Below are 13,095 nucleotides of genomic sequence, written 5' to 3' on the forward strand. Positions count from 1 at the left end.
TCCTTCCTTGACAACCTTTCAACCTTCCAGAGACATTAATTTTAAGCGCAAGATGGCTATAGCCGGTATCAAAATTGGACGGTGGGCGTCTATGAACTACCCCAACTCCTAATACTGCAAATATTGATTATCATTATTTTCAATGGATGAGTTATATATTTATAAAATGGTTTGAAAATATGTTCTCAAGTATACCTCAGCAATGTAAAAATTAACTCAATCAACCCATCACTTTCTCTGTCCTCAATATAGACTGTGTAATAATTTCCGAATTTCTACTTGACAAAATGTGTGATACTTTAATAAATATTAAATGCACAAGTTTTCTTGAAAATTCTGTGGGAATATGAATGAAATTGGTTTGGACATTGGTACAAATTTATATCACTAAAATAATGAATTACGATCCCATTATATTATATTTAGCTTCTTCAATTGAGTTTATATCACATATATCTCATTTGAAGATGATTTTAATAAACTTTTTGCTGACGGTAAGTAAAATATAGTAATAAAACTAAGTGAGTCTATGACCTATAATAAAACTTAATAAAATACCAAATTTGATTATAATCCATTTACAATTTCATCGAATAATGAATGTTGAATTGTTTCGCAATATTTTTAGAGTGAACAGGGTATATTAATCTTGTCAGATGGAAACTTCGAAGACCCTATAAAATATATACATACTTTTATATCATCAGCATGGTGAGCTGAGTTGATTTAGCCATAGCCGTCTGACTGTGCGTCTTTCCGTCTGTCCGTATAGCTATGAACGCTATAATAGCTATGAGCTTAGTTTTTAAGCAATCGATCTGAAATTTTGCAATTGTCCTTTCCTCACTAAGAAGTCCTTTCCTCACATTTGTCGGAACGGAAGAAAATTATAGATCGGATTCTGTAGCATTTAGCTGCCATACAAATTGAACGATCGGAATTAAGTTCTTGTAGGGAATCTTTGTATTTGTGAAGTGTATTATAGCGTCGGTCCAATCGAAGTAAACGTTTTTGCTTGTTTAGATGTTTGGATAAAAAGTTTTCCTAACACATGAAGGTATTTTCCCCGCTTTGACCTTTGCATGTTGCAAGAGTAAAAAATGTTCGGTTACACCCAAACTTAGCTATTCCATACTTTTTTTAATTATTTTATATTCTACTTTCATTTAATTATTTTTATTATTTCAGAAACTAAATTTTTTAAGTTTTATGTCGATAAATATTTGTAATTATCAAGCGGAATTGTGATGACTGCATTAAAGTAACATCGCGTAATGCTTTACACCGGCACTGATTTTCTACTGGATACTACTTCACTGCTTCACTTATTTATACCTACATTTACGTAGAGACAAAAGATTATACAGGAAACTACATTCCTTAGCATTGGAAATATAAGTATATACTAAATAAGATAATATGTGAATTGGCTTAAAAGTTCTGGTGCGGAAGTTTGACTCTAGAGCAGGATATTTAACTCTATAGAGGAACGAAAATTAACAAAATTGAGACATATAGGAGCATTTAATATTTATGTGAAATATCTGAACTAAAGATACTATATAGAATATGGAGTATACTAAAGCTAAAGCCGCCCAACTTAGTTGATTAACTTCTTAATGCATAGTATTTTAGTTGAACATCCCAATATGGTGCACAGAGAAAAATAGTTTTGTTCACATAACAATTGTTTGTAACACTTAAAGCTAATCGAGATAGATATTAAATTAATATAAATGACCAACGTGACGGAACGAGTTGAATTCCGAGTGACTGTATGTCCGTCCGTCAGTCCGTGCAAAAAATAACTTTAGTAAAAATAGAAATATCTTAAAGAATCCTAGTATACGTGTTCCTTGGAACTCATGAAAGGTTGGTATTACAGAAGGGTGGAAACGGATCACGTACACAAAATGCTGTAATTTTGTGCGTAAAATATTTTCTCGACATTCGTAAACATTGCGGCGGAAATCGAATAACAACTCCGCCTACTTTCCATATATCACAATTTTAAATTTCGTATAATTCTTTTACTTTCGATAATATAAAGCAAGCAACAATAAAGTTATTGAAATAAATCCTTTCACAAATAGTAAGACTAACGTATGTAATCTTACGTCAAAACATATATTCGAAATCTGACCATAATTTTAAAGTCCCGGGTAATGAATTTGTGAACTTCAAAGCCGATTTTTTACCCAAAATATTGGTAAAATCTGCAATTCGGAAACAATCGTTTCCTGATAATAATATACCCTTGTATTAAAAATAGATAAAAGAACATACTTCCCCTAGCCCCTATGTAGTGACTAGTGATGTATCTAATATGAAGATTTTCCATCTTCTGGTTAACTTTATACCGTTATATGTAATATGTGAGATATCTCTAATAACGGTGTTACGATTTGCCTTAAATGGTTGAAATTGAGTCAATTCCACCTACATTCCATATATTGTATATAATATAATAATTTTAAACGATATGTTTCATTCATAGCGTATATATCGGTCAACATGTGAAATGTTTTAGCAAAAAATAAAGAAAAAGTATAATATTGGTTAAGTTCCGAAATTGTGTGGATGTGGTCCACGAAATATGTCACTCCAACTTCCATATACTATGTATAATATAATGATTTTAATTTTTCTATCATTTTAAATGTCGAATACGGCTCAATCAGTGCATAAGTTATCTGCATAAAATTGCTTTGCAACGTGCTCCTGAGTACACTTGAATATTTGCAAGAGTTATTGCAATTAGTCCTCTCATCCTCTACCCCGAATACATTTGATATATTGATTGAAATTTAATTTGGCTTTCCATCCACTTTTAAACCCTTTAAGTTGGTTAAAATGTATGACATTTTAATAAAAAGTGGATTTTTTAACCATACTATGGCTGAGCACTAAATGTAAATTAAATTGGTCTAGACCTTGCTCTAAACCTTTTTAGTTTTACTGATAAACTTAAAATATTACTCAACCTTTGGTTGAGTTTATATCATATATGTATACTTATATATCATCTGACTTAATTATGTTATCTTGATCTTAAAATATGTAAATATCTCGGACACGAAGCAAAATGTAGAAATGAAGTGAGTATATGACTTATAATATACATAAGGCATAAGATGCCAAATTCGACATTAATATAAAGTTGTTTCAACATATGAAATTATGTCACAGCTTTACTTTTGAAAATTTCGGGAGTGTAAAATGTCCTGTCCTTCATCCGTACTAAGCTCTTCCGTACTTGTTAATAATAAATTATAATTTGTACCATGTGGTAACGCCATAGTAATATCCAATTATGTAATACTTTTTTGAAATACCCTCCTAATTTTATATGTATTTTTATATTTCATACAGAGTGAGCATACTAACTGCAAAATGTTTTTAAATTCAACAAACACACTGGTGGTGTTAATATCAAAGTGAGACCATGATTTGATCCTTATCTTTATCTTATAATATGAAAATGTACAACTTGCGTTGTGATTTACGTGAGTACCTTCCGTCGACGGCCTAACGTCACGGTGCTCAAAAGCACAGCGTATCAAAACAATGCGTTGATCAGCGCCCCAAACAATACGAACTATTTGCCAGTATTTATTTGGTTACCAGCGGGCAGTGTGTATGGTCATCTTGGTAGGATTCGAGGCCGACCTAAAACCTCTTCCGTTTTCGGGTACGGAACCCAGTTGCTTGTGCAACTTCTTTTGTTGAACTGAAAATTCAGTTCTTCTAGCATTTAGGTTTAAACCACAGCCACCACGAATCTCCCCAAAGGGCCAAACGCAATGAGCAGATTGGACCGCAGTCCAAGGGCATTCTGCTTCCCGTGGTACGAGAGGTGAGTCTCCGGTAAGACTGTGTTGCCGAAGCTACTGCCAGTTGAGCTACCCATTACTCAATGACTGGTGACATATGTCGCTTGAACTTAAAATGTCTTTATATTTAGAATCTCATTTAAAGTCTATAATATCAGTTCAAGCTGAGTATTATAGCACTATTTCTAACATAACTATGCTGATATTTCTAGGCAAGATATAATAACAGTCATAGTGCATTTGGCTTTTAGTCGCCCCTTACGACAGGCATGCCTTACCGCAGGCAAATTCTTACCCCTGCCCGCAGGAGGCAGAAAATGTATGGAAATGTACAGAAAAGATATAATATATATTCCATTCTTGAATAAGAAAAGGTCTTGGAGGTTTGACATTAACCGCTGAAAAGCGACCAGGAACAGAACTCGCTACCGATTAGCAATATTTTTTATTTGTTTCCATTTATTTATTTTTGAAAGAGTTTTTTATTATATTATATTATATACGCTTGAGAAAGCACTAGAGACAAAAAAAGTTCTTGAAAGCAACAACTTCCGCGCCAAAACAAAAATAGAAACTGTTGTAAGTGCAGCCGGAAAAGTGGAAATGAACGAGAAAAGAAAAAACTAAAAAAGTAAAAACAAATACTTCTGCACTAAGTAGCGCAATAAAACACATAAAGAAGTAATAAACTTTTGTTGAAAGACAATATGAAACGTTGCAGCGGCAGTATAACTGCTTCATGATGCGCAAGAAAACCGGAAATTTTTGGAAGAAAACACCACAAAAGAAGTTAAAAGCGCCGAGGAAGAGCAAGAAGAATGCGCTGGCGAAAGTGCATCTACTCATTGTGCTAGCAATTTATCGTACGAAGCATTTATCTGCTGCTCGTGACTTTGCTGGTGTGTAATCGCACAAGTGCATGCACGTATGGGAGTACACATATGCAGGTATTCCTAAAAGTATGCTATGCATGCGCGTTGCATCTGCAATAAAATATGGCAAGTGCAAATGCGAGGTGTGGATAAGTTATATACAAGGATTTATAAATATATATCTTTTTCTTTCCGAACTTTAAGCCCTGTAATAAGCGGTAAGAAAAATTTGGCCCGTTTCAAAAAATACTAGTTATGCAGTAGTCATTTGAATACTAATTACCATGCTAGTGCAATAGATATAGCATGCTCAATAAAGATGAAAGAAATAGTGCACATTAAATGAAAAAATGCAAAGGTTACTCGGTTTTTCTCTCAATCTACATTTACATATAAAAACTAAAACGAGGACCTTCTATAAAAAACAGGTTATTGGAGCTTACTTATTTTTTAATCTATGTATATCGGCTGAACGGTTGTTTATAGTCACCAGATTTCAACTCGTTTCGTTATCCAGATTATTTATATATATATATAACCCCCAATCTATCGCGATTAGTTTTTGGTGATACCAACAACCATTAGGTGAACAAAACTATTATACTCTGTAGCAACATGTTGCGATAGTATAAAACTAGGGTCTTTGAATATTGTTTCGCTATAACAATAAAATAGTTCGTTTAGAATTTTATATAGTATCTACTAGAATTTTGTATAGTACTGTTCCCAAATTAATGAATGTTACATGTGCAACTGTTAGGATGTACATATAATTTACGAAATTTAGTTTTGTATTTTCTTTTCGAATATACACTCATATAATATAAAAATAAGGAAGTAACTATTTCAAGTACTTTTTGTAGTTTTTATAGAAAGAGAGTAGCTAAGTAAGCGAACAAAAAAAACTTTCAAGTGAGTGCATTTTTCTCTAAAACTACTACATTTGTAGTTGTTACTTTTGTTTGCAGCTATTAGTAGGTTTCCATTTAGATATTCATATATAATAATGAGACACATCTCCTGTAGATTTTGGAAATGGAAAAATTATGTACTGCTTGATAAAGTGAGAAAAAAATTTTAGTTAAGCAAAGCATGTAAAAATTCATGAATAACTTGTATTAAAAAGTTTACTTATTTTTATTTAAATATTATATGATACAATTTAAAAAATACCGTTCCAAAAATATTGGCTAAAATGTATAACAAAGCTGTTCCACCGTGCAGCAGTTGATAGTCAACTCTCGAACAACAATTTAGCAAGCAAACATGTAAAGGGGTAAACAAAAAAAATTTAAGCAATTTGAAATATCCGGAAATGGAAAAGCAAGGAAATGGAATGCGGAAAAAGTTTTGAGTAGCACTTATGTGAGATTTATTGCATTTCAGATATTCATCTTTTGCCATACATGATTTGCATACACTTAAAAAAGCAAAAGCTAGAGTATACATACAACTATGCAAGCGTAATGGATTTTTTGTTACATAATTTTGACTCGATAGTTTTCAAGTAACTTACTTTCGGTCTTAGAAAGCATATTAACGGTAAAAGGATTGTACGTGTGCATAATATTCAACAGGAGATGTAGTAAATCAACTCTCGTATAGTTGAAATCGGTAAATAGATTATCTTATGCAACGGAGGGTACAATTAGGCTGAAATTATTTTCTAAACTACATTACATAAAGATTTACAAAATCTAACATACGAGTTTTATCTTGAAACAATCTTGCTTATAATATGATAAAGAATGATGTCTTATGACAAAATAACTAAATCTTCTCAGTTTTATTAGTAGTGGTAACTCAGACGATAAGAATAGAGAAGTTTTATGATTTTTGGCTCATGAAATAATTATATTTCAATGTCGATATCTATGGTGAATTTTTAATAACAATATAAAATTTCCTCAAAAAAGTTTATTAGGGATATTTCCTCTTTTTATTAAGTCGCCATAAGAATTCTTTTATTGAAAACTTCAAACTTTAAATTAGATTAGAGGGTTACTTATGTATTCAGCCAAGTCTAGTCTACCTCTGATTGCAGTTTTGTTTTTAGTTTTACAACTTTTCTTTGGTTTACAGGCGCAAATTCCGCGATACAATAATGTAGGCAAGAATTCTATATAAATTTAAAGTCTCTCGAAGTCGTGAAGTCGTGTTTATAAAGAGAGACCCTTGACGTTATTTTGAACAATTCTTAGCAGTTGCTCCAATCCCTAGTTTAGTTTACACTTAACAACACATTGCATGTGATAAATAAGATGAACAAACAATTTACAGCAACAGTGCACATTGAACGTTTTCATTTAAGCGAACAATAACCTTGCAATTATTAAAAATTAACGAAACAACAGCTGTTTGTTATACAGTACCGAGTACTTTAAAGCTAAACGCAACTAAATTCAATGGAATTTTAAGGTTTTTATTTTCTAATTCATTTGTTAAAACTAAAATATAGAAAGATAATAAGTAAGAAACTTAAGATATACTTCGTTTTCTCAGTTTTGCATGTTAGGCAAAAACTAGCTGTTTGTGTGTTTTTAGTACTTAGTCCAGATTCCTTTATATTTAATGACACTCCTAATACGTTTAGGCATGCTTTAGGCGTTTTGAATAAAATTGTTTGGAATTTGGTGCCACTCGTCTTTGTTCTCAGTAGCTCTCTAATAATTTTCTAACTGGCTTTTTATTCAATATTTCTCACAAATTCTCAATTGAATTGAGATCGGGGGATCGTGCGGACCATTTTATTATTTGAAAACTTTGCTAAGCAAACCAATCTTTAACTTCTTGTAATTCCTATTTTTATAGTTTTTGCAAAAGTCTAGACGAGCTTTAATATTTTTGTTCGAATAGTCTAACTTCCATTTCTTCCAGATAACTGATACCAGCCCGACTCGGTGTAATGCTCTACGAACAGCCTATTGAGTACATTAACTACAGCTAAACTAACGCACGTAGTTAATTTTTCGGCTATTTTTCTGAAAGAATTTTCATATTTCGTCAACACCATATTTTTGTGGCTGTTCTCTATCTCGGCTTTACTTACTAATGCTTTCACTTCTGTTGCTTTTTTACGACTATTATTAAATGAGTAAAGCAAGTTAGTGAGTAGTAAAAGATTTACTGTTATTAGTTTGGATTGCTTCTTTTCTTGCTAGTACTCAGTATCAGTATTTCTCTTAAAACCTAAGCGAAACGTGAAAGGCTGAGCAAATACTGTTTCTTTTAATTTTTCTTGTGGCTCTTTTTAAAAAGCTTTATATTAAAATTTTTTTACACAACATTTTAATTACATATATAATGTATCACGTCGCGCCATGAATTAAGAACATGAGTGCTCAATATAAGGAACGATCTAAAGTAGAATTTCTAACTAAGCATCCTAGAGGTCTCAAATAGACTATTAAAAAACTGCAAACTATTTAAATACGGGTCGTACATTTCTGAAGAGGTAGTCTGACCATTATCGAGAAACCGTTAACGTAGATGACAAGTCAGAAGGAGGGAGGAGCACGTGACATCTAAACGTAAGGACAAAGTTGTCATTATTATTTTTGATAAGAAACCACTGCTCTGAAGTCGAAGCTGAAAAGCTAAAAAAATGTTGTTCAAAAAGGGATTAGATGTATTTCAAAATAAAGAGTGTCCAAAAAATAACGTAAGATTGGAATTAAATAGAACACAGTTTTAAGTCCTTCGATTGTAATTTTTTTATTGAATCATAAAGTACATAGAATAATGTTAGATGTATATGGAATAACACATCAGGCAAATTTACTCTACGACTTTCCATAGACATACGCACTCGTTTGTCGAAATTTTCTATAACCATTTTGCCTAAATGTGGTTGAATTTCATTGATGCAACCTTGAACCTAATCCTTTCAATCACGCGAGGTTGTGGGCATGTTGCAATAGACCTTATTTATTCCTTATATTTAAAGAATCCCGTAAAAAGAAATGTAATGGCGTTAAATCACAAAATCTAGGGGGCCAATTCTAATCACCAAAACGACCTGGAAATGTTTCATGCAGTAATTGAAAAGTTTCACGAACTGTATGACATGTTGCACCGTCTTGTTGAAACCACATATTGACCACAGCAATATCATCCAATCTAAAAAGAACTGGGTTATCAAATTAAAGGTTATATTGCAAAAATTATCTCCATAAAAATGTTTAAGACATTATATGAGGAGCTTGATTACGAAGACTTAATACATAAATTAAATTTACGACAAAACATTTTTATAAAAACTTGGTATGCAATAATTTGACGTTTATGGTGACCATGCTTTAGCCGAACGAACTTGCCAAAAGTGATTTGCACGGTTTAAAAGTGGCAATTTCGACTTAGACGACGAAGAACGACCCGGACAGCCCAAAAATTTCAAGACGAAGAATTGGAGACATTGCTCGAGGCAAATACATACCAGACGCAATAAGAACTTGCAAAAGTATTAGGAGTTGATCAAGCAACCGTTTCCAGACGATTAAAATCATTAGGATTCATCCAGAAGCTTGGAAATTGGGTGCGTTATGAATTAAAGTCAAGAGACGTCGAACGTCGATCTTGCATGTCGGAAATGTTGCTTCAACGTCACCAAAAGAAGTAATTTTTGCATCGCATTGTCACTGGCGATGAAAAATGGATTCATTATGATAACCCAAGGCGCAAGATATCGTATGTGAGGCCCGGCCGAATACCCATGGTGCCAAGGTTATGCTATGTATTTGGTGGGACCACAAGGGTGTGCTCTATTATGAGCTATTGAAAACAATTGATTCGTTTGAAAAAAGCCATCCCGAAAAAACGACCAGAATATGCGACCAGACACGAATCAATAATTTTTCATCATGACAACGCTCGGCCACATGTTGCGAGGCCATTTAAAAACTATTTGGAAAACTGTGGGTGGGAAGTTCTACCTCACCCGCCTTATAGCTCAGACATAGCATCTTCCGATTACCACTTGTTTAGATCAATGCAGAATGCTCTCACCGGAATACCCTTCACTTCAGAACAGGGTATTGGTCAAAAAGGGCTACTGAAGAAAGTACCTCTACTTAGATCACCCTTTATATACCATATATACATATTTATATATACATACATATGACACATATTCGTGCACATAAAATTCTTTTAATTTTCAACATTTTTTGTCAACATTTTATACAATTTTATGAAAGCAAGCATATACTATAGGCACACCCATTCACTTTTATTGCAAATACTTTATAAATTCATTTTCATCAACACTTTTCAATATATCAATATCTATCATCTAGCATGCCATAAATTCTATAAATCGAATAAATCTTTAATATTTTGCATGGCATGTTGCTTGTCACAAAATTTAACATAATATTTTCATGCGTAACAAATTTAATTTTCAAAAATTTCAAACGCACAGATGCAAACATGCACTGGCTCACCAGCACACATACGTAATACCATCCCCAGCACCCAAGGAAATCTGATACAATTTTCTTAACTCATATTTTGCAGAACTTGTTTTGACTTCTAGTGTGTGTTTTGTTGTTTTTGGTAATTTTATTTATTACGTTTATGTATGTATGTGTATGCGTTTTATTGTTATTATTTGCATGCACGTCGAAGATTATGGAAATTTACAATTTGCACTCGATTTTAGCTGGCTTTTGGATAATAAAGGGTGTTTTTTAGAGGTATAGAAGTTTAAATTGCAATAAAACAACGATGGATTATTCGATTGACATGAATTTTATTTATCCGAAAGACAATCTCGTGGTATTACATTTTAAATATGATTTCTGGCATATGACCGCCACGTCTGGCTCGGATGTAGTCTCTGGACGTCCAATTTTCGATGACTTTTTCCAACATTTGTGGCGGTATATCGGCAATAACACGGCGAATGTTGTACTATTTGCAAGCGTTGTTCAGGCGTGAGTCTATTTATGACGAATTGCCAAACCAAACTGAGAATAAATCACTTGAGAGCTGTTAAATCGGTCGCCATCTTGAACAGTAATTAAAGTTCTATACATCGAAAAAAAACCCGTTATATGCATACATTCACATTACATAAAGGGAAGGTTCTCCGCCTTTCCATTTATTTCTTATTAACAGATATTAACAGTGAAAGTTTGACTATTTTAAAAAAATTTGGTTTTTCCTTTCCTTCAAGACTTTTGCAAGCTTTGCAATTAAAAATTTTTTTTTTCATTGAGTCATAAAATTCAAAATAAAAATAAAAATTGCCTTAAAATAATCAAATTTCAATTATTAACATCGTTTCAACGGTTAGATTTACGAAAAAATCGTTTGAGACCTTTTTTGAACAGCATTCGATTTCCCAATTTCCTACAAAATACACAGAACGAAATACTTTTTCAAATAGTTTAAAGCGAGATATGAATTCTTCTATCTCATAATAGCAAAAATATAAAACTGGGAGGCGTAGGACGTTCTCTTCACAATTAAGAGCTCATACTTGGATAGACTTTCTTAGAGGCATCTATCAACCAATTTTTCAGAGTACCAAGCGAAAAAACAAATTCATTTTTTTATCCATCCTAATTTATTTACATACATATATTCGCACACATACATTTATTTACATAGGATCAAATTATATATAATTTTCATTTGTATATATTTCGCTTTCCTTACAACAACTTACTCCAACTTTATTCGATTTCTCATACACCTCAGCTTAGTGTCATCATTCTTATCCACTTAATTCTTTGTCAAGCAATTTATTTTACAATCGAATTTGAAAAGTCAACCCTTCTAAAAGCAGGTTGCATTATTTGCTTGTTTTTAGAAACAAGCGAAGTACATAAAACCGTCAATGATCTTTATTTTTTAGGCGAATATATTTTGTTATTGCTTTTGTTTTATTATATTATCCTTCCATATTTTATACGCATTCTAAATTTTTTGTCATATTTCCCTCAACCAACACTTTTATTTCCGCTTTGCATTACTTGCCTTTCGCCTTGAGCAGCGTAACGCCTTTTTTTCTCACGGCCTTTATTATGCATGGTCGGGGAGGCATGTGTGTGTGCAACAACTTATCAATAGTGAATTTATATTCTAAAAAGTACAACAAGACACATGTTGCCATCAACACAGGCGCTATTCCCATTACTACTTAGGATAGAGGAATATCTATGTTTTATCGGCGGATTTTTCAAAAGTTTACCTACAGTGAGTCTTAATACATTGTGTGTAAAAACAGTAGTAGGGTCTCCGACGTTTCCTTTTGGGAATTAAAAAATGTGGCTAACTTAATGTAGCCTGTTCATGAGGGATATATTACTACTGACTGATATATAAAAGAACTAAACAGAAAATTCAAAAATACAGATGGACGGACAAAGAAAAAAATTTAAATTAGACACACATGATTCCGAAATAATTTTCACACGAACAAAGTGGAATCTTCGGTTATGAGTTGATCACATTACTAGGGAGAATATTTAAATCCCGATCTCAAATTTGCCTTCCCACTGTTTTAATAACTCAAGTCAATAAGAAGTAAGGAACGGCTTAGTTCGGATGTAACCGAAACTTTTTTAACTCTTCCAACTTGCAAGGATCAAAGCCGCCTAGATACTATCAGGTATTGTCACAACTTTATACCAAAAAATTTAATGAAAGGGTTCCACTTCATTGTTCGACGAAATCGTAAATGAATTAGAATAAAATTTGATATCATATTAACTTATTTTGAAGGTCTAGGCGCACTTAGTTTTTTTGGCCGATATACGTGGTATAAAGTCAATCGGGAGTTCCATTTTTGACAATGGAATTTTGAATTTTAATAACATATCTCACAAATTGACCGATATTTTCGTATGTTCCTTCGCAAAAAAGGAAAGACGAGTTCGTAGATGAGCGTAATCGGAATACTGCCACGCGCACAAAACGCCATAAAACAAAAACCTATAAAGTGTCATAACTGAGCACTTACTTAAGATATAAAACTATAATTTGACACAAGAGATCGCAGCAGCGAGGGGCACCTGTGGAATAAAAAATGTTTAAATTGGACGTGACCCCGCCTTTTAATAAGTTTAATTTACCTATCTCTTAAGCCAATTAAGATACAATAACCAAAATTACCAGGAACATATTTCTTAAGCACCCCTACCAACGCTGTCCACTCCCAAATAATAAATAAACACGCCAGAGACATCAATATTTACACCCGATATCGACCAAAATTGGCGTGTAATATCATATTGACATTCCTAAGTGCGAAAATCAGCGGAATAGGACTACAATCACACCAACTTCCCATATAAACCAATTTTTAATTCCATCTGTTTTTTTCACTTTTCAGTATGCAAATCAAGCACCAATGAATTTATCGGAATAAAACTTTGCCGGAATAG

Source organism: Bactrocera oleae, chromosome 4 (genome assembly GCF_042242935.1).
Source record: "Bactrocera oleae isolate idBacOlea1 chromosome 4, idBacOlea1, whole genome shotgun sequence".
Lineage (NCBI taxonomy): Eukaryota > Metazoa > Arthropoda > Insecta > Diptera > Tephritidae > Bactrocera > Bactrocera oleae.